The sequence below is a fragment of the Trachypithecus francoisi genome, unplaced genomic scaffold (assembly GCF_009764315.1).
Source record: "Trachypithecus francoisi isolate TF-2019V2 unplaced genomic scaffold, Tfra_2.0 Lachesis_group11, whole genome shotgun sequence".
NCBI classification, from domain to species: domain Eukaryota; kingdom Metazoa; phylum Chordata; class Mammalia; order Primates; family Cercopithecidae; genus Trachypithecus; species Trachypithecus francoisi.
Window position 1 is genome coordinate 65,605,837 of NW_022681456.1, and position 22,086 is coordinate 65,627,922.

General features: G+C 41.5%; 1 protein-coding gene and 1 long non-coding RNA gene across 6 annotated transcripts in view; one reads left to right on the plus strand and one right to left on the minus strand.

The window, feature by feature from the left end:
- Positions 1-22,086, plus strand: part of MDM1 (Mdm1 nuclear protein) — a 174,871-nt gene that overhangs the window by 73,931 nt on the left and 78,854 nt on the right. For 4 of the 5 annotated variants that reach the window (XM_033221339.1, XM_033221340.1, XM_033221341.1 and 1 more), the window contains one exon: positions 6,068-6,198. The exons of the other annotated variant lie outside the window; for it this stretch is intronic. The gene's annotated coding sequence lies outside the window, so the exon portion shown is untranslated. The remainder of the gene's footprint in view (positions 1-6,067; positions 6,199-22,086) is intronic. 5 annotated transcript variants of the gene reach the window in all.
- LOC117089781 lies at positions 17,352-20,009 on the minus strand. The gene is made up of 3 exons (XR_004439745.1): positions 19,937-20,009; positions 18,587-18,641; positions 17,352-17,574 (listed from the first exon to the last, which is right to left on the minus strand). It is a non-coding gene; the product is annotated as an uncharacterized LOC117089781 (long non-coding RNA).

The following is a 22,086-nucleotide window of genomic DNA, read 5'->3' on the forward strand; positions in this document are numbered from 1 at the left end:
CTGCATCCCCATCTAACACCTGCTTGTTAATTTCATTCAACTTTCAGCTAGTCTTTTAGCAAGCGAAGGCAACCCACTCAAATGATATAAAAGGACTTTTCCTTTTTTTTTAATTCTCGGATCCTTTTACTAACACTAATCACATGCCTACCATATGCTTTTCAAGATACTGGTTTCCATCCTTTTGTTAACTTGTCTTGTGTATCACCCAAGGTCGAGTTTCCTTTGTTGAGTGCAGACAATACCACAGGGTAGGGGTGGGATGATATGAAATGAGTATCTGAAAGCACAGCTTCCTGCTTCCCGGGAAGTGTTGCTTCACTTGTGCACAGGGGATGGTGTGAAAGAGGCCGGAGTGTCAGAAATCCCCCTGGTCTTTTCAGGTGTGGCATGACTGCCTTTCCCACTAAGTTACATCCCTGATGGAAGAGCTACCTAGGGTTGTCTTAATTTAACTTCTTTTATTGTTCTTTTTCTTTTTCTTTTCTTTCTTTTTTTTTAGACAGGGTCTCACTCTGTCGCCCAAGCTGAAGTGCAGGGGCGTAATCTTGACTCAATGCAGCCTTGTCCTCCCGGGCTCAATTGATCCTCCCACCTCAGCCTCTCAGCTAGCTGGGACTACAGGTATAAGCCACCATGTCTGGCTAATTTTTTATATTTTTTGTAGTAACAGGGTTTCACCATGTTGCCCAGGCTGGTCTTGAGCTCCTGGGCTCAAGTGATCCACCCATCTCGGCCTCCCAAAGTGTTGGGATTACAGGCGTGAGCCACTGCACCCTGCCCAATTGTCCTTCTTAAGCATTTTTCTATCTCATTCCAATAGCTGTTTAATTTTTAAGTTACAGATAAAAGATATGGTTTTACTTGCCAGTAACTACTATAAAGCTTTGGGCAACTTACATAACTGCTCTAACTCTCAATTTTCTCATCTGTTAAAAAAGAGAATTAGATTAAATAGTCAAGAGGTAAAACGGCTCAAAAGAAAGATTTGTGCTGCCGCAGATCTTGTCTGTGTTCAGCAGTACAATAAGAGGAATGCCTCCTTAACACACTGCCACTTATTGAGCACCTACTATATGCTGGATACTCTGTCAGATGTTTATACACATGGTGTTTCGTTGAATTTCCATGGCAACCCCAAGAGTTAGACTTTATTATTATTATTATTACTAATCTGTTTTACAGATGAAGGTGCTAAGACTCAGAAAGATAAGTAGCTCTTTCCAGATCATAAAGTAATTGACATAGCTGGACTTTGGCCACCAAGCACATGTTCTTAACCATGCTGCTACCCTACTTCCCACTTTACTTGCTTTTTTTCATTGCCTGACAATTTACAAATGCCTGTTCATAGCTGCCATCTTGGAATCAGATGGTCTGGAATCTGGTCTTGGCTCTATTGCTTACTGGCACTTTGGCCAACTTGTGTAACCTCTTCAAACCTCAATTTTCTCCTCCGAAAAGAAGACAATACCCACCTGCTATGGTCTGAATATTTATGTCTTCCCCAAATTCATATGTTGAAATCCTCACTTCCAAGATGACTGTATTGGGGATGAGGCTTTAAGAGCTGATTAGGTCATGAATGTGGAGCTCTCGTGAATGGAAATAGTGTCTTTGTAAAAAAGGCCTGAGAGAGACCCTTCACTCTTTCTGCCATGTGAGGTTAGAGTGAGAAGATAGCTGTGTATGAGGAAGTGGGCCTTCACCACACACTGCCTCTGCCAGCACCTTGATCTCAGACTCCCAGCCTGCAGCACTGTCAGAAATAAGTTTCTGTTATCTATAAGTCACCTAGTCTATGGTGTTTTGTTATCATAGCCTTAACAGACTGAGATACTACCTCATAGCGCTGTGGTAAAATGAAAATATGTAAGATGTGTGGCAGTTGTTGCCTGGTTCCATATTGTTTCTATGTGGCTATCATTTAAGCACCACCTGCAGGCTCAGCCCCTGCTCAGGCTCCAGGATCCGTCCTTCCTCCATGGGAGAAGCTTTAAATACCTCTTGTTTATGCTGAGAGGGATTCAGCATCAACCACGGTTCCTCCCGGTCCTGATGGCTCAGATGTAGTAAGTGAGCCTCTAGCCTGAATGCAGCATGGTAGAGTTAAGATGGACCCTGGGACCATACTGCCTGTGTTTTAATCTTAGCTCTGTATTACTGATGACTTGGGCAAGCTACTTTGCCTTTCTGTGACTCGAATTTCTCATTTGTAAAATGGAGAAGAATAAGAGTAGCTATTTCAGAGGGTTGTTGTGTAGATACATTAAAAATAGAAATACATATAGCAGCATATGGGAAATATTTGTTATTTTTATTTTTACAGCACTTACCTGATATATACATGTATATGTAAGTGACATCATACATGTTTATATCATTAATGCTTTTTAGGTCCCTGCATGGTTGCCCCAGGTTCTTGAATCACTTGCCCAGTCTCTGAGGCTGCAGGCCTCATTGCAATCATGCACTTGGGCAGGGCTTCTGCCACTGAACTCCTCTTCTGAGGTGGAGCCTTGCAGTCTGCCGAGAACTTCCTTGATGCTGACTCCCTTCCCGCATCTCTGAATATTGCTTCTCCAAAACTGTGTTCTGGAGTTGTATGTGGTTCTTTGGTGCAGACCACTTGTTACCCATCAGCCATATTCCCTGGAGCCCACATCTGCTCCCTCCTGTATCCTTCCCCATTGCTTGTGCTTCGGACCTGCTTGCCCGGTCCTGAGCTGGTACAGTGTGTGTGTTTAGAAGTTACCACCTCAGCTTGACACAACCTTGTCAAATAACTTTGTGAAACAGTTTACACATAAAATGGTTATGAATCTCAGTACACGTCAGGTGAACAAGAGACATCACATTTCTCTACTTTTTTGGGGTAGTAGTGATATAATTCACATATCATACAATTTACCTATTTATGAAATTCATTTTTTGGTATATTTGCAGAGTTGTGCAATCAACACGCTTATCAATTTTGGAATGTTTTCAACTGTGCCTGCAAATCCTCTATTCTTTAGTTGTCACCCCTCATTTCCCCTAGCCCTAGGCAACCACTAATCTATTTTCTGTCTATAGATTTGCCTATTCTGGATGTTTCCTATAAATGGAAACATACACTATGTGGTTTTTTTGTGACTGACTTCTTTGATTTAGCATAATGTTTTTAAGGTTCATCCATGTTGTGGCATGACTTACGTACTTCCTTCCTTTTTATTGCTGAATAGTATTTATTCTTCTTTACTTTTGGCTCAATAATCAATTATTACTGTTGGCCCCTGTTCCATAGGTCGGTGAGAAATTCAACTTCAGTCATTCTTGTGCTTCCCATCTGGGGCTGTGTCAAGATTCCAGGCTCTCAAGCAGAGCTGAGATCTCAGAGGCCCAGGAGGGCATCAGACATATGACCACACAGGTTATTGCTGAGATGTCACTGTCTCTCCCTATGTGGTCTTTAAGAGTCTCCCCTCTCCTGCATTTGTGCTAGCCTCTGGAATATGAGAACTGTTGTGGTTGGGAAAACCTGGGCTAATGTTCTGCCTCTTGGTGCACCAATGGCCAGTCTCTCTGAGGTTCTGCTGTGTCCTTGGGGCCCTGCTAGGGAGTAAGGCAAAATACAGGGTACCTTAAAATCTGACTCCTCCTCTAAGTCAGAGAGACTTTCATTTTAGATGGGGGGTATTCTTCCCCCAGAACTATTTAAATTTTCTTCCATGCTCTCAGGTTTTTAAAAATAAAAATCAAACATTCCAACCTTGAACTCTCCCCCAGGCAAAAGCAGCACAGATATCAAAGAGGAAAAACAGAAGGGAAAAACATAAGTAAGCTTTAAAAAGTTATCTTGTGTTAGAGTTCTTTTCTGGTTGTTCAAATCTGTGTACCAGCATAGGCTCATAATGTATTTGAGCATTTTATCCTGCTACATCTTTTCATATTTCCAGTCAAGTCACTGTAGCTCTTTCCTGTACTAGCAGCCCACCCGCCACTGTTCTCTGACAGCTTTTTAACTCCTGCAAGCCACTGGTTGCTGTGATGGCAACACCACGACCTGGACTCTGTTGCTTGAATTTTTACTTTAATTGCATAATGGAACTCTCTCTCTTGTGGTGGAATGAAAATATTAAATATCTCATCTATGCTGTTAGAAATGTAGGATTTGCATATCTGTTATACATTTCTATCATACATTTTTTATTTCTATTACATATTTCTGTTATAACTATCTATTGTACTAGGTTTGTTCTCAAGATTCCTTTATGCTCTTAAAAATAATTAAGGATCTCAAAAAACTTTTGTTTATTTGGGTTATATCTGTGGATATTAACTATGCTATAAACATTTTTCTTTCTTTTTTGTTTGAGACGGAGTCTCGCTCTGTTAACCAGGCTAGAGTGCAGTGGCACAATCTTGGCTCACTGCAACCCCCGCCTCCTGGGTTCAAGCGATTCTCCTGCCTCAGTCTCCTGAGTAGCTGGGATTGCAGGTGCCCGCCACCACACCTGGCTAATTTTTGTATTTTTAGTAGAGACAGGGTTTCACCGTGTTGGTCAGGCTGGTCTCAAATTCCTGACCTCGTGATCCACCCATGTCAGCCTCCCGAAGTGCTGGGATTACAGGCGTGAGCCACTGCACCCAGCCAAACATGCTATAAACATTTTAAAAATAATTATTTATTCATAACAATAATAAACCCATTGCATGTAACATAAATAACATATTTTTAATAAAGAATGTATTTATTTTTCCAAGCAAGAGAAACTTAGTGATTAGCATAGCATTGTTTCATGTTTTTATGTTTTTTGCTTTTTAATGTCTGACAATAGAAGATGGCTGGATTCTTATATTGGCTTTTGCATTCGATGTGGTATGTTACGTTGTTTTCACTGAAGAATATTAAGAAAAACCTGGCATCACAGAGTGATGTAGTTGGAAAACAGAGGATTATTTTAATAGCCTTTTGGACAATTGTATCTTCTATCCTAAACCTCAGCTAGAGGTAGTTTCTTAAAGGTTATTGGGCAATAAATATTGCCATATATTTCCTTTGGAGTGACAGGCTCACTTTGTACATTTTCAAGGAAAGGTTTGGCAAATACCTAAATCTGAATACGTTGGTCTTTCAAGTAAAATGGTGTTTCATGAGGAGAGTGGTTAGTTTAACTTGCAACTCAAGGAATATTTTATGGTAGAGACAACCATGCTACTTCACTATTCAGCAGAAGTGCTTTCTGTATACTTGATAGTTTGTCACACAGAATATTACAAAGACATGTACTGAAATGTTGAAATTATTGAGGTTAACAATTTTTAATGCTTCATCAAGGACATTCTTAAGTAAACTGGCTTCCTTCTTTGTTTGTCTGTTCCCCACTCCCACCTCTTCTATTGTGAGTGTGTGGTGTGAATAATGTGATGACTGTTAGGTGCTGTTTGGTGCCACTGTTTTGACTTGTACTAAGATGCTGGCGGTTTGACCCAGGAGTACTTTTGTACCATCATTGTAAATGTCCACACAGTGAAAAAGGCAAATCATTTTTGTAGTATTATTATGAAAATAGTTTTGATTTCACAGATGCCCTGAAAGGGTCTCCAGGACTTTGCAGACCACACTTTGGGAAGATGAAAAGCAGGGATGATGAAGGGCTCCTACGGAAGAAAGTCTTCCTTTCTTTCTGACTTGTTGCTGCCTAGGACCTTGTATTCTGTATGTGCCCAGGTCTATCCCAGCACCTGGGATCACAAGGTCCTAGGCTTGTAGTGGGATGGCCACGACGCAACACGACTGTGTCTTTGGGAACCCTAGGCACTGAGCCTTTTTACTTGCTCTGCTTGCCCAGTGTAGTAGCATTGGGAGGGGTAGTGGCATGAGATGATGTCTTTTCCCCTTTCCTTCCAACTGTAAGAATTTAGTAATGAAAATACTGGCACAACTCCATCAAATCTTCAAACTGCTGAATAAACCGTCTAGAAATAGAACTGACCAGAAATGTACACCCTTCTCCTTGTGGTTTGAAAGCATTTGTCCCTTAAAGGGGCTGTATTGATTACCTTCAACATTTTTCCTACACAGTTGAATTTCACTGGATTGAAACTGAAGAGTTTGGGGAAAGTTCCTGGCCTTCTATGTTGTACAGAGGAATAGCCTGAAAGACAGCCTTTCTGAGCATCACCACATGTAAACGGATCTGGAAGCTTTGAACTGTGAGTCTGTTGGGCTCCCTTCCAAACTCATGATGGTTTGTTTTATGTAAAAACATGATACAAGTTACTTGGCAACTTGTATCAAGGGTCTAATCCTTTATTATGCCGCCATAACTGGGTTAAAGAGTATATGTGGTAAGCAAAAATACTTACCTGTGATAGAAGATAAGCATAGGATTAAGTACATTTTGTGATTTCTGAATTAAATATACTAGAAAAAGCTTTTATTTAAATCCAAAATTCTGTTTTGCTCTTGGAAATTTTAGACAAGAAAATTATATGTTTCCAGAATCATACATGTTGGCAGATTTCTAAGCATCCAAGGCTCTGTGGGTTTTTTTTTAAGAAAAATTCATCTATTTATTAAGAACAATATTTATCAAGGGCCTAATTTGTGCCAATATTCTTCTAGATATGGGGATGGAGCGGTGAATAAGATATACACAGTCCCTATACTCATGAAGCTTTTAATCTAGAAGGAGGAGAAAAAAAGTAACAAGTAAATAAGCAAGATAATTTTAGACAGACGAGCGTATGAAGGAAATAACATAGGGTGTTGAGATCATGAAACACAGGTGAGATGGGGTGGTCAGAGAAGGTCTCTCTAGGGAAGTGACATTGGAGCCGAAACCTGAATGATGAGGAAGAGTCAGGTGGAAAAGCAATTGAAGCAGAGTGAACAGCAAGTACAGAGGCCCTGAGGTGAGACTACATTTGGTGGCTTTGAGGAATGAAATGAAAGTAGTATGGCTTGAGTGCAGTGAGCAAAAGAGAAAATGGTGCAAGATGAGATCAGACCACATATAACTTTGTAAGCCGTAGTTAGTGTGTTAGTCTTTTTGGGCTGCTATAACAAAAATAACATAGACCAGGTGGTTTAAACAACAACAATTTATTTTTTAAAAATTTCCATTATTATTATTTTTTGAGAAAGTCTCACTCTCTCACCCAGGCTAGAGTGCAGTGCTATGAACACAGTTCATTGCAGCCTCTACCTTTTAGGCTCAAGCAGTCCTCCTGTCTCAGCCTCCTGTGAGGCTGGGACCACAGGCTCATGTCACCATGCCTGGCTAAGTTTTTGACTTTTGTGGAGACAGAGTCTCACTTTGTTGCCCAGGCTTGTCTTGAACTCTTGGGCTCAAGTGATCCTCCTGCCTTGGCCTCCCAAAATTTTGGGATTACAGGCATGAGCCACTTCACCCAGCAAAAAATTTATTTCTCATAGTTCTAGACCCTGGGAAGTCCAAGAGCAAGGTGGCAGCTGATTTGGTTCCTGGTGAGGACTTTCTTCGTAGTTTGCAGATGGATGACTTCTTTTTCCTGTACCTTAATATGGTGGAGAGAGAGAAAAAGAGAGAGGAAGCAAGCACTCTTATGTCTCTTCTTAGAAGGGCATTAATCCCATCATGAGGGCTAGACTCTCATGATACCCTCATGACCTATTTACCTCCCAAAGTCCCCAATTTCACATGCCATCACAATGGAGTTTTGACATATAATTTTGGGGGGACACATTCAGCCCATTGCAGCTAGGCACTTGGATTTTATTATGAGTAAAATAGGAAGCAATTGGAAGGTTTTAAAATTGAAAGTGACATGACCTAATAGGTATTTTCGAATGACTGCTCTGAATGCTATGTGGAGGATGATTGCAGGGGGTCAAGACTGCAGCAGAGTGGGCAGTTGAGAGGCTATGATGATGGATTGGATGGGTAGGTGGTGGAAGTAAAAAAAAGAAGATAGGTTTGAATATATAGTTTAGAGGTAAAGACAGAAAGGAGGCATCAAGGACATACCCAAATTTATATTTTCTTGAGCTTCTGAATGAATGGTGATGGTAGAAATTGACATGTTTATGATTGGGAAAGAAATAGGTCGGTGAGATGGTTGGGGAGGTGGTCATCAGGTGCTCTCTGAAGATGAAAATCAAAATGTTTATTTTGTATGTTATGTCATGTGTGGTTGTGTTCAGCCGCAGAGGAACCAAAATCCTGACAAACCATATCTTAAACAAACAAGCTCTTTGATTAATCAATTAATTTATTGTCCACATAAAAAGCGTGTCAAAGATGGGCAGACCCAGCTAGTATGGTAGCTCGCAAATGCCACTGAGATCACGGGCACATTCTCTTTTCTCCTTGAGCATCCTTATCATGTCTTTCACTCCCACCTTTACAAGAGAGGGACTGAGCTTTAGGCATAAGGTCTGCATGTAAGACAGGAGAAGGGGAAAGCTGAAAGAAGTAGGGGTGGTGCCTATGTCAGGAAAGCAAAAGCTTTTTCAGAAATCCATCCCCCAGACCTCCATTTTATGTACCAAAACTATATCATGTGTCCAATTCTAGCTGCAAGGGAGGCTGAGCTTTTTAGCTGGTCACAGTGGCTCACTGAACAAAACTGGAGGCATTTTTATAAGAAGTAAACGGTGAAAGTATACTCTGAAGGTAGGCAACCAGTAATACCACCAGGGACACATTAAATTTAAGGTCTCTGGTAAGCATTCACATGGAAAAGTCAAGTAAGGTTGAAATTATAAGCCTCAAGTTGAAAGTTCAACTTTCAAAGTTGAAAGAAAGAGCAGAGCTGATAACAGTTCAAAGGGAGAGCAGAGCTGATAACAGTTTGGAAATCATTAGCATGTAGATTATATTTAAAGCAAAAAGGGCAGATGAGATCAATTAGTGACAGATTAGAGTTGAAAACTTGTCAATTTTGTATTTATTACTGTGACTTGCTTTAATTAATTTTATTAATTCAACAAAATTTTAATGTACACCTTCCATATGTTTTAAATTGCTTTGAACCCTCAGGGCAGAAAGATGAAGATGTATCTTTTGCTTTTAAGAAGCTTAGAGATAGAAAAAAAGATAAAAATTAGTTTTGTTAACTGATTCACTACAATATACATTAAAAATTAACCTATTTAAGTATATTTGTGACATTTGGATAATGGTAGTAGCTCTACTGAAGATTTACTTTTTAAGTGAAAATTTAAGTAATTTATCTTGAGTAATGCAAGATTCACCTGTCTACATATGTACATTTGCATATTTTAATTTGGGAATGCATTAAGAAAAGCCTGAGTGTTTTAATGATTAAATAATAATCTTATTATTAGTAAATTTGCTGCTAATTTACTAATGAACACAATGCATTATGGAACCTTAACCTAAAAATTTTGACTTCTAAGGAAGAGAAAGGAACTACTTGTCAGATGACCTTGTTTAGATTTGGACTGAAGAATGGTTTAGTGACTCATTGCTACCTATAATTCCACTTGGAAGACTCATGGGTCTCTCAAACTAATCATGTTTCAAACTGAGTTTTTTAACTTACCCATCCCTCATTCCTTTCCCAACATCATGCTTTTCTGTATTACTTTTGAAGTAAGTGGCATTACTATTTTCACTCAAGCCAGAATGCTAAGTATTATTCTAGACAGTTCTGTCTCCTTCACTCCACTGTTACCAGTAAAACTTACAGATTTTACCTCCTGAATATTTTTTGAATCTGCTCTGTCTTCTCTGTCCTGTCTCACCATCATTTCACATCTACTCTCCAAGTGTGCTCCTTTAAACTCCATCTCTGTAGCTAGAGCAACTTTATGAGGCTAAACTGCTCAATTCATTACTCTTGTTAAAATCTGGCAAAATATCTTTCAGCATTCTGTAAAAGTGGTGTCCTGAAGTACAATCTATTTTAAAAATATTGAGCTAAATTGAGACAAAGAGGTTCCTTTATTGTAAGACTTCTCAGAGCCTTCAACATGCTAACGCGGCCGGGCGCGGTGGCTCAAGCCTGTAATCCCAGCACTTTGGGAGGCCGAGACGGGCGGATCACGAGGTCAGGAGATCGAGACCATCCTGGCTAACACGGTGAAACCCCATCTCTACTAAAAATACAAAATCTAGCTGGGCGAGGTGGCAGGCGCCTGTAGTCCCAGCTACTCGGGAGGCTGAGGCAGGAGAATGGTGTGAACCCGGGAGGCGGAGCTTGCAGTGAGCTGAGATCAGGCCACTGCACTCCAGTCCCGGCGACAGAGCGAGACTCCGCCTCAAAAAAAAAAAAAACACACACACACACAAAAACATGCTAACGCATGCACTGTGAATTACTAAAGGAGTGAAATTTAGGATGTTTCCAAACAGAAGTCACAGTGAAGCTATTATGTTGAAGAATACCAAGGAAGGTTTCATGAAATGCCTCTGCGAACACTAGAAATTTCTATAAACTGTCTTAGGAAATTTGGTCTATAAGGAGGAAATTCAGTCACCTCAACATGACCTATGAAACCTTTTGTGACCTAGTCCTTATCTTCCTCATGAGCCTCAATCTTCTATTCCTCTCCCTCTTGAAACCACAACCAGTTCCTGTACACAACATGCTCCTAATGATTTTGCTTAAGCTCTTTCCCCTGAAATACCTTTTTTTTTGAGACGGAGTCTCACTCTGTCACCCAGGCTGGAGTGCAATGGCAGGATCTCGGCTCACTACAACCTTCCCCTCCCAGGTTCAAGCAATTCTGCCTTACCCTCCTGAGTGGCTGGGATTACAGGTGTGGGCCATCACGCCTAGCTAATTTTTGTATTTTTAGTAGAGATGGAGTTTCACCATGTTGGCCAGGCTGGTCCTGAACTCCTGACCTCAAGTGATCCATCCTCCTCAGCCTCCCAAATTGCTGAGATTACAGGTGTGAGCCACCACGCCTGGCCAAAATAATTCTCTTTACCTGGTTAACTCTACTCACCTTTTGACTTTCAGCTCAAAGACCTTCCTTGGATTCCACATTGAGCTAAGTGCCTCTTTTCTGAAGTCCACTTACCATCTCACAAAAAATGGGCATAATCTGTGTATGTGTCTTTTTACCCTAGTTTACCTGGGGATAAAGACTGTGAGAGTATGCTGCAATGATGATGGTGGTGATTATAGCTAGTTATTACACATACTAGATGCCAGGCAACCATATACGAATTATCTTATTTGATAGTCACAAACTCCCATGAAGTAGGTATTATTAGTATCCTTATTTTGCAGATAAAGCAGCCAGAGCTTAGAAAGGCTGAGGAACTTGCCTAAGGCTATCCAGCTACTGAGAGATAAACTGTGGTGGGAATTTAGAGAGCTTGACTCCTGAGGCTCCACCTGTGCCTATAAGTCCAGCATGACACTTGGGAATGGGCACTCAGTAGATGCTTCTTGATCTAAACTCGGTGTGTGTGTGTGTGTTCCTGTCACATCCAAAACTACTAGCACCGAGGAAGTTGGGCATGGTGTAAGGAAGAGAAACCTTTGCTGTTAAATCTCATTTCCAGCAAAACTGTCAATGGAAAGGTGGCATGGAAGGGACAACCAGCTCATGTACCAAATTACTCTCAGCTTGCTTGTTGTCTTAGACATATGTTCCGGGAGTGGCCAACCCTTGTTTTACATCTGTGTTAGTCTTTGCAGAATAAAAAGCAAATTAGTGTTTAATGGGGACTATTAATCTTGTCACCTAATTGAGTAGATCTAATAAATCTTTTCATTCAAAACCCAGTGGAAATTTCCAGTTGGAAATGAGTGTGGGGAATATCCAATCTCAAAAATATTTTCATACCCAAAGATTATATATGAGTTTGTGAAAGATGTTGAATGCTCAATGAAATTTAATGAGTATGAATTGAACACTTATCCTGGGCCTAGAACTGTTGGCAGTTGCTTTTGAGAGTTACAGAATACATTTATGATAATTACTGCACTTAGGAATTTTGCTATGTGGTTTGGGAGTATCTGAAGTGTCTTATAGTAGGTCTCTAAACAGGTAATAATAAAAAGTTCAAATACATTATTTCGTTACACTCCACGAGGATCAAACTTCATCATGACATGATTATAATTTGAAATATGAGTAAGAAATATGTAGGGTCATGATCTCCATAAGCCCATTCTTTGCTTCTTAATTAAATTTTGCAGCTGATAGAAACATTGAAAGCAGAGCATTAGCTTATAAATAATTCAGAAAAGGATTGGTAACTCCCATAGTATATGTTTTATGAGTTTTGTTTAAGAAGAGTCTATTTCGTGTTAGGTAAAGTTAGCCATGGTTTAGAATAAAGACCTGCATTACTTTCTATTCTAAATTAAACTGTTAAAGGGAGTGCTTGCAAATAAATGCCTTGGTGCTTTTTTTCTGTTTAATAGGAGCAACATCACTTTGGATCAATTATTTAATTTCCTTATGTCAGAGTTCTTTCAATTTAAAGAAAAATATTTCCTTTCCTCATTTCTTTTTGTCTGAGGATGAACCAGACATTGGAAGCTGTAGCCTGGGATTGTACCAGAGTTCTCACTGTGGTTGCATTCTTTCTTCACATTCAGGGTCCTCTCTTAAGCACACATTTTCATGCACATCTATTAAATTACCTGGGAGAGAGTTCTAGACATTATCAGTCAGTAAATCCGGTTGTCTCATTTTTCATTTTAGCTATTGTTGGGGTCATATGCCAAGGCTTGTATGAAGGGTCTAGAAAAATATCTGCTGCAATGTGATTTCTTTTATCCTTGTATGAGACCGTAGCATGAGACAGTAGACTGGCGAATTGGCGGGGGGGGGGGGGGGGGGGGGGGGGAGTGTGTGCTTACAGGGAGCAAAGAAAAGAGTTTTGATTCTTCTTTAGCTAAATGTTGTAAAACTTTAAAGCTTACATTTGAATAATCGTTGCAGATGGGTTAGATAAAATCCATCAACTCACAATGTTTTTCCTGTTTCCATTCACTAGTGAGTAACAGAAGCTTAGAAGAAGGAATGTTCTTTAAAATAAGATATAGAATGTGGGTTAGGTTTACAAGTTAAGAGTTCCTCTTTGCCCTGCCCCCAAATTATTTTTAGGCCCCAGGCCTCTGAAGCCAAGGTAATCTGGAGGCAGCTTTCTCATTTTATCACAAGTCAGTGGTCTCTCCCCTTCCTTGTCCCTCCTATCTTGTCGGCAAATGGCTCTGTGGGAAACCAATTCTGCTTCCTGTTTAAACTGTAGAAACAATTCACTTAATTCAATATCTAGCTTTTGATTCTATTTGCAAAAATAGAGTTGTAAATAGTTCCATTCATTAGCCAACACTTTTTTTTTTTTTTTTTTTGGTCTGTTAAGCATATTTGGATCATTTTATAGTTAACCTTGGCTGAGGGAGAAAAGTTCTTTGAAGCTCTTACTTACTTACTTGTGATTTTTTGGGTATGATACGGAGGCTTTGCAGAGCAGAAGCATGGCTTGACTGACCCAATGCCCATTTCTGGCTCTCTTCATCCTCTCTGACCTCTATAATAGAGAAAGGGGAAACTGAATATTCACTGCTCTAACCTCCCCTGAAGCAAGGGTGGCCTTGTAACAGTTCTGGCCAATGTGGCATAAGCAGAATTCTGGTGAGGTGGGTTTTGGGAACAACTTTTGATTTCCTAATAAAAGAGGCCAGAACTGCAGGCACTATTCCTTCCACCCCTCTTGGTCTTGAACATGGCTACAATGTCTGGATCTATAGCAGTCAGCTTGCAACTTTGAGACAATATGCCAATCTAAAAATGGCACAGCAGAATTATAGATGAACAGATGAACCCTTGGTTTTTATTAGATCATGGAGCCCCATATTATACAGGACTGCTTCCCTTTAGACATCATACATGAAAAATAAATCCCTTTGTGGTAAGTTAATACAAGGCCACAAATTCTTTGACACTCCTCCCAGCAAAGTCTAATTCACCCTCCCTTGAATATAGGCCAGCCTTACCGACTTGATTCCAACCAATAGAATCAGTAGATGTGACACTGCATGACTCTCCATGGTAGGTTCACAAGGTAATGCGGTTTCTGCCTTTTTCTTCTTCTGACATGTGCCTTGGGAGCATTGAGTTGACATGTTAGAAGTCAGTCTACACTGAAGCTGCCATGCTGAAGAACTCATGTGCGAGAACACATAGAAATCGAGATGCCTGAGGAGCCCCAGCTGTACTAGCCTCCAGCTTTCTGAGTCTTCTCAGCAAGAACTGTCAAACATGATAGTGAAGCAGCCTTCAGATGACTCTGGCCCCAGTCTTCAGGTACCCTAGCTGGTGCCAAGTGGAGCAGACAAGCTGCCACCCACCAAGCCCTTCCAAATTGCAGACTAGGAGCAGAATAAATGTTATTTTAAGCCACTAAATTTTGGTTGGTTATATATTGTAGCAATAGAAAACCAGAACCCCTTTTTTTTTTTTTTTTTTTTTTTTTTTTTTTTTTGAGGCGGAGTCTCGCTCTGTCGCCCGGACTGGAGTACAGTGGCCGGATCTCAGCTCACTGCAAGCTCCGCCTCCCGGATTTACGCCATTCTCCTGCCTCAGCCTCCCGAGTAGCTGGGACTACAGGCGCCCGCCACCTCACCCGGCTAGTTTTTGTATTTTTAGTAGAGACGGGGTTTCACCGTGTTAGCCAGGATGGTCTCGATCTCCTGACCTCGTGATCCGCCCGTCTCAGCCTCCCAAAGTGCTGGGATTACAGGCTTGAGCCACCGCGCCCGGCCCAGAACCCCTTTTTTTAATGCCACTGTTAGTTGGATATTCTGTTACTTGCAGCCGAAAGCATCCCTATCTGAAATACTTAGTAGTAGAGAAGATTAAAATAAATCACTAAAACAATCCTTTTGAGTTGCTATACATGTTGATTATCCAATCTGTTCCTCTCTTATTCTGTTTGTGGCAATCCATTTCACTGTAGTACTAATATCATAACTTCCCATTGAAGTCAGTGCTGCTTTAGCTATATAAAGGTTTTATTTACAAAAGGGCTGGGCTAGTAGAAACTAGGAAAAAGAGGGACTTCAATTCAGGGCACCATACTGCTGTTTTCCTGCTCTTTTGGCATTTTGATTATAATAAAGACAATATTAGTAACTTTTTCACTAGCAGGTACAACTTGAGAGTTCCTAACTTTATAAAACTCTTATCAGTGTTTGAAGCTGCTTTCTTAATAAAATGCTCCTAGCATTTGACAGCTTTATTTTTTTCATTGACATTTGAAGTTTTTAAAAAAGATGAATATTGAATATCATGTTTAATAGGTCGGATTCTTTGAAGAAAATTTCCATTAGTTAGTTCCCATTTTCTAAAGAATTGATGGTCACTCAGTATTGTTGGAATTCTTAGAAAAGGTTTTAATCATAAATTTATTTTTAAGTCTGGCATATGGAAACTAGCAAGGTTGTTCTAGATTAATATTCATATCCTTACATGGGAGCTACACTATAAATTAAAAATCTTTTATTCCAAAGTAACATAATACTATTTTTAGTGATGGAGATTCCTAAGCAGCTTTGCAATATTGTTTGGGCAGACTTCTTATCCTGTTGCACTGAAACTTTAAACCTGAAAGAACAGAACTGCAACTCCTGAAAGCTAGTTGCACAAAAGCCAACTTCAATTTTGTGCCTTTGTTTGCTCAATGTCCACATCCTTAAACTGTTGGCAAATTTGCAGCTGGGTGGAGCAGCAAAAATGTCGTTGTGCTGATGATATGGGGAGGGATGGGTGTGGAGGCTAGATTGGGGCACCAGAGGGGTCTTTGGAAAGGAAAGTTACGTAAGTGATATCATATGCAGAAGCAGCCTCTGGGTTGAAAAATAACTGCACAGGGAGTGTCAGCCTTTCTTGGATTTCACTCCCTGATTTACTATCCTTAAGGGTCAGACCTATATTCCTGGGTGGGCTGGAGAGTCTAAGTGCAGTGAGTTCCTAATAGCAACCCTGCACAATAGCTTAAAAAGTCTGGCAATGTTTTTTTGTTTTTTGTTTTTTAAATTTTGTCTCAAGGCAGCAAGGTGCTGTATGCAAAAGCTGAACGAACATCTCAATGAGAAGCCAAAACAGGACAGATGTTTCATGCTGCGCCTCAAATCTGGTTGCTTCCAGCATGATTTCCTTAAACAAACAGGAAACACAGAAAAACGGAGAAGACAACTGGTTTTCCATGGCAGCTCCAAAGCAGATTAAAACAAGCACTAATTTCTCATCCTGTCCTTCTTCCGCCTAGCCATTTTTTTTAGGAAACTAAATTATTAATTCATGAGATAATGCCTTGTATTCATGCCACCTGATATTTTTATTTTTGTAACTTGTGAAAAATAAGTTGTCATTGTGTGTCTATCCTGTGTCAGAGATTCCTTGGGGGCCCATGTCATAATTTACTTGGTACCGAACCCCCATCTAGCACCTGAGGGAAATTATATATACACAGTCCTATCAACCGAGGGAATGGTGGGAGTAGGGATGAAATGTAACAAAATTGAGACAACTGCAAGTACATATGAGATCTGCCATCTGCCTAGGGTGACCCTGAACTCTGAGCACCCTAATATGTTAAGTATCACTTGAGATCTTCACATCATTAGGGAGAAGCAGGTATTTCTGTTCTTTGGCCATCGTGTGCTCCACATCTTACTTGATGGCATTCTTTGGATTAGGACCCTTGGTGTCAGTCCTAAGCTCCTCGGACACCCTCTCTTAGCTAATGCCTTTCTGTGGGTTTCTCAGATGCCTGCAGCATTCTGCTTGCCCCCAAGCTTATTAGCAGATACAGCCTATAAATTCCTTTCTAATGCCACTGCCTGTTCCTGAAGTCCTACACAGCTCCAGAAAACAGAAAACCTTCACCCATATACACGATTGCCTTTAGAAGCATCACCTTCTCAAGCTGCAGCTAACTCCTTCCAGAAGCTTGAGTTTTCCCATTCACAGAGGCAGTATTTCTCAAAGGATCGAAATTATGTAGCATGTTTGTTAAAATACAAATTCCCACTGAATCAGACTGTCTCAGGGTGGGATTGGGAGTTGGCATATGTAACAAGCTCCTTATGCAGGCAGTTACAGCTTCCATTTCAGGATAGAGAGCTAGTTAATTTCGTCCTTGTACACATCAAGTTTAGCATTTCCTCTTAAGAATGAGAATACTTTTCCCCCTCACAGCTTGGAGACCTTAGGAAAAGTCTGTCAATTTCAACTACCACCCAACCCTTCAACCTGCAGCAGCCTTAAGAAAATTGATGCTTTGTGGGTAAAAACTGAGTCTAAAACCTGCACCGATCTTTCATCTTTGGCCTTGGCCAGACTTCCACGCTTACGTTTGAGGAGCTGCCTGCAAAGTCATCCATACTCTCCTGTACCCTCATGTTTTCATTGTTTTGCCTCCTCACCCCTGCCTTACCACACTTCATGTTCACCCCCATTTCTTCTACCTTCTGGACTTCTACTCCATGGTAGACTCTCTCAGCCCCCAGACCTCAGCTGACATCTGGGTCTCACTGGGATGATCTTTGCCTTTCAGTCTTCCCACATGCCGGCTGCCCTTTTCTCCACTTGCATTCGGAACCATAGAGCTGTGGGTGACAGACGAGGGATAGAGTTAGAAAGGGGTTGGCCAACTTTTCCCGTAAAGAACCAGATAGTAAATATCTTTGTGGGCCACACAGTCCATCATAACTACTCAAGTCTGCTGTTGCAGCACAAAAGAAACCATAGACAGTATGTGAATAAATGAATTTGTTTCAATAAAACTTCATTTATGGACGTTGAAATGTGAATTTCACATAATTTCCACATGTTACAAAATAGTATTCCTTTTCTGAAAAATTATCAACCATCGAAGTGGTAAAAACCATTCTTAGCTTCAGGGCAATACAAAAACGGAGTTGGGGGCAGGGCGGGGGGAGTGTGACTGGAGTGGCCCGTGCGCTGTGGTCTGCTGATTCCTGATAGAAACCAGTGCTTCTCAGACTTCAATGTACTTACATGTCACTAAGGATCTTGCTAAAATGCAGACTCAGATTAAGTACATCTGGGATGGAACCTGAGATCCTGCATTTCTAACAAGCTCCCAAGTGGTGTTAGCGCGCCTAGTGAGCGCACAGCACTTTGAGTAATAAGGTACTACAGTCAGTCAGGTGTAGAAGCTTCTCTTTTATATAATAAAGGCATTAAAAATAGCTTCATGGCCGGGCGCGGTGGCTCAAGCCTGTAATCCCAGCACTTTGGGAGGCCGAGACGGGCGGATCACGAGGTCAGGAGATCGAGACCATCCTGGCTAACACGGTGAAACCCCGTCTCTACTAAAAATACAAAAACTAGCCGGGCGAGGTGGCGGGCGCCTGTAGTCCCAGCTACTCGGGAGGCTGAGGCAGGAGAATGGCGGGAACCCGGGAGGCGGAGCTTGCAGTGAGCTGAGATCTGGCCACTGCACTCCAGTCCGGGCGACAGAGCGAGACTCCGCCTCAAAAAAAAAAAAAAAAATAGCTTCATGACATAGGAAAATGTCCTGACTGTAATGTGTGTTAGATGGAAAGTGAGACAGTCGAGAGCACAGGCTTTTAAGCCAAACATACTCCCACTTACCAACTATATGCATCTGGACACATTTCTTAACCTTTCTCAGTTTCTGTTCATTCAACTGTAAAACAAAGAAAAATTATCTCTGCCTCGGGTGGTTGTTTGGATTCTAACAAGACAATGCTTGTAAAACATTCAGCACCTAGCAAGGCCTCAATCCTAGCCCTTCTTATTTTTAAATTTAAAAAGCAAGATATGAATCTGTATATAACAAACTAATAGGAATGTTAATTTTGAGAGTCTCAGGGGATTTCCTTGCCATCTTTTTTAGAAAACATTTGCAAGAGTCATGCCCATTCATTCATTCATTCATTCAAGAAACATTTGTTGAGTTCCTACTTCTGCCAGGCAATGTGTTTTGCTGGATCTGCCAAGACAAGTGAAACGTAAGCTCACATAAGTTGGGGGGCTGGGAACAAAAAACAATCTCAGCATAGAAGAGCTGTATGGGAGTGTGCAGTGTGCTAGGGAACATAGAGGAAAGAGTGTTCACTCTGCTGGGAGGAGAGGCCAGAGGGATTCCACACAGGAGGCCACTGTTAAGCTGCACTTCAAAGGATACATATGGACTGCCTAATGGGGGAGGAAGGAAGAGAGTATGCAAAGGCAATGGGGAGTCCAGAGAACCTAGACCATAGGAGTATGCGAGAGTGACCAAGGAGAAGGCCCTGGCTAATCAGAACAGGTGTAGGCCTTTATGCAGCAGAGATTTGAACTGGCTGGGTATCAGTTCTGGAAAGGCCATTATCCCTTTTGGAAAACATCCTGACAATTACAATAATGTGTGCTAGCAGGGACTTCAGAAAAGACAGTGCCAGAAAATCCCTCACCACTTTTGCGGGAGCCGTCTTCAAAATTAGTTCTCTGGGACCATACTTGACTCGATAATTGCCTACCAAGTGTCTGTTACAGGAGGGAGGCTTTGCATAGGGCTCCAGGGATGCTGCAATGAGGTCTGCCATCTGCCACAGGAGAGGTTAATCACTACACCACAGGGTGAAGGGAGCCAAAAACAATGTCTCCTGGAGCTTTATAAGAAGGAGAAAAAGATGAAGGAGTATGGGTCTGAAAGCGAGAGCTCCAGATGGACTTCATGGAGCAGGCAGCATTTGAGTTGGCCTTGGAGATGGCCCATTCTGTCTCTGGGCATTCTCTCCAGGATCTCCAGCTTGACGGGGGATTCAAGTCTATTTCTGTAAATTGCTAACTTCAATCAAGGGCATGGGAACTAACAGTAGGTTCCTGAACTGACCTTCTAGTGCTGAGAAAGGGACAGAAGGTGTCATCTGAAAGGGTCCTTAACCTGTCTCTCCAGAGGAAACCTTGCTATCAAAGAAAACTTGGATTATAACTTACAGAATTAAAATTTAGAAATGGTTCCTGGCAATCTCTCTTCTGTCTTCCATTCCTGGTTCTCTGAGGCCTTCTGTCCTCTATAGTAGTTCTAAGACAGAGGGTTATGTGTGAGACAGAGTAGACCCAGCAGCATGGGGAGGAGGTACCTATTTGGGTTGGTCCATTTGCATTCTGATTCACCATGTCCTGAGTGGCTTAATACTGTTTTCAGTCTGCTCTCTTGTCTGTAAATTCCTCCTTTCTCAGTGGTATGAGATGGATTTTTCTGCCCTCATAGTCTCCTAAACCTTGCCTGATCTTTTTAAAACTGATCTTTCTCCATCTTGTTTGCCCATAATTGAGATTTAGCCATGCCCAGGCCTGTCTGGTGACCCCAGAGGGCCCAAGCTGAGTGGCTCTGCCCCAGGGGAAATTTGTGCCTGGGTCTTGGAGCTGAGAATGTGGGGAAGGCACCATGAGGCTGCTCCCTAGACCAGCCTGTGGACTAGGTTTGTGCTCAGTAGAGAGGGGTCTGCAGGCGGAAGCGGAGGTGATCAGCCTGTGGACTAGGTTTGTGCTCAGTAGAGAGGGGTCTGCAGGCAGAAGCGGAGGTGCTGATTTTTATGAGGAACTCCCTGAGACAAAGATTCATAAGCAACGTTGCTCAGGGTAAACCCAGACATTGTTAGTTGCTTCTAGAGCTAGTGCTTACAGAGTCCTAACACTTGACCTGAACTGGCTCAGCTTGGTCTTTCTACACTGTTAAGGGAAAGGGATACTTTCTCCACGGAAGAGAGTTTTTCTGTCCCCAGAGTTGTAGTTTGGGGGATTTCTTAAACTGCTTCTTGGGCAAGAAAACAGAATGCCTATGAAGGGCTGGGCTGAAAAGCTGCTCCAAATCGCTATTTCTGTAGCCGGGTTGCCAGAACATAAATAAGAAGCGTTTGTGAACACACGAGATGCCTTTGGATGCTCCCAAATATAAGCATGGGAGAAAAGATTGCAAAGGTCTCCATTTATATGGTTGGCAGAACACAGTACTAAAATGTGTGCCGTTATTTTAGTGTAAGCTCATTTGTACTCACTGGCTAGCCAGATCAGGCGAAGTTTGAGTTACATTTGTAACTGTACATAGGTACATACGAAATCGATACTGAAAGCCCTGTTCTAGAAACAGTGTTACCCAACCCAGTCAATCCAGTCACAAACACCATGGCACGCATAGGTCTCTGTTTACAGGTGCCACATTTAGTATGGCTATGAGTCATCAAACCTCTAATTACTTCTTAAAGTTTCCTAAACCACTCTTGTCAGTAAATAGCAGTATGGCATGCGGCTCTACCTCTGCAAATGAGGGAGGGGGTACAGTTAGCTGAATTTTTATTCATAGATAGTCTATCTCATTTCCTAGAATGTGTAACTGGGACTTTGTCATTTTGTTTACTTCTGTATCTGCAGCGCCTATAACAGTGCCTGGTACACAGTGGGTGCTTAATATTTGTGAATAGATAAATGAATGAACGAACGATTGGATTGTACGTATGAGTTAGAGGCCATCTCTCTTCTCTCTTCCCGCTCAGTTGCTGTTACATCTGCCAACTTCTGCTTTTACTTGAGTCCCTGGCATATGGAAAATTACACCCTCTTAGTGTAGACTGTGGGCAGAATCTGGGACATTATGGGTCAGCATGTGGGTGTGAGTTCTTGTACAAACACAGAGGCCCCTGGCTTAGCAAGTCCCAAAGGCTCTGAGGGACTTTCAGGCAGAACACTATCAGGCTCATCTTCCTTAAACCATGCTATTTTTTCGCCCATTATGAAAATAACACATGCTCATTAAACAAAGTTTGGAAATGCTAGAAAATACGAAGGTAGAAAAATTACCCACAGTCCCTTTACCCAAACACAAATCCACCCTTCTCTTTCTCCCGGTTTATCAGATAGCTTTTAAACCTGCACCATTCTCTTCAGTCTTGCATCCAGTCCAGTCACAGCGCCAGGAAGAGATCTTTTTAAAACACAGATCTGAAAACACTTCAAAGGCTTCCTGTTGCCTTTAGTGTCCAAACTGCTCCACAGGATTGGCTCTGCTTGTGTCTTCAGCTTCCTATCCCTCTGAGCCCCTATCATATTACGCTTGTGCCAAATGGAATTTCCTTCAATTCTTCAAA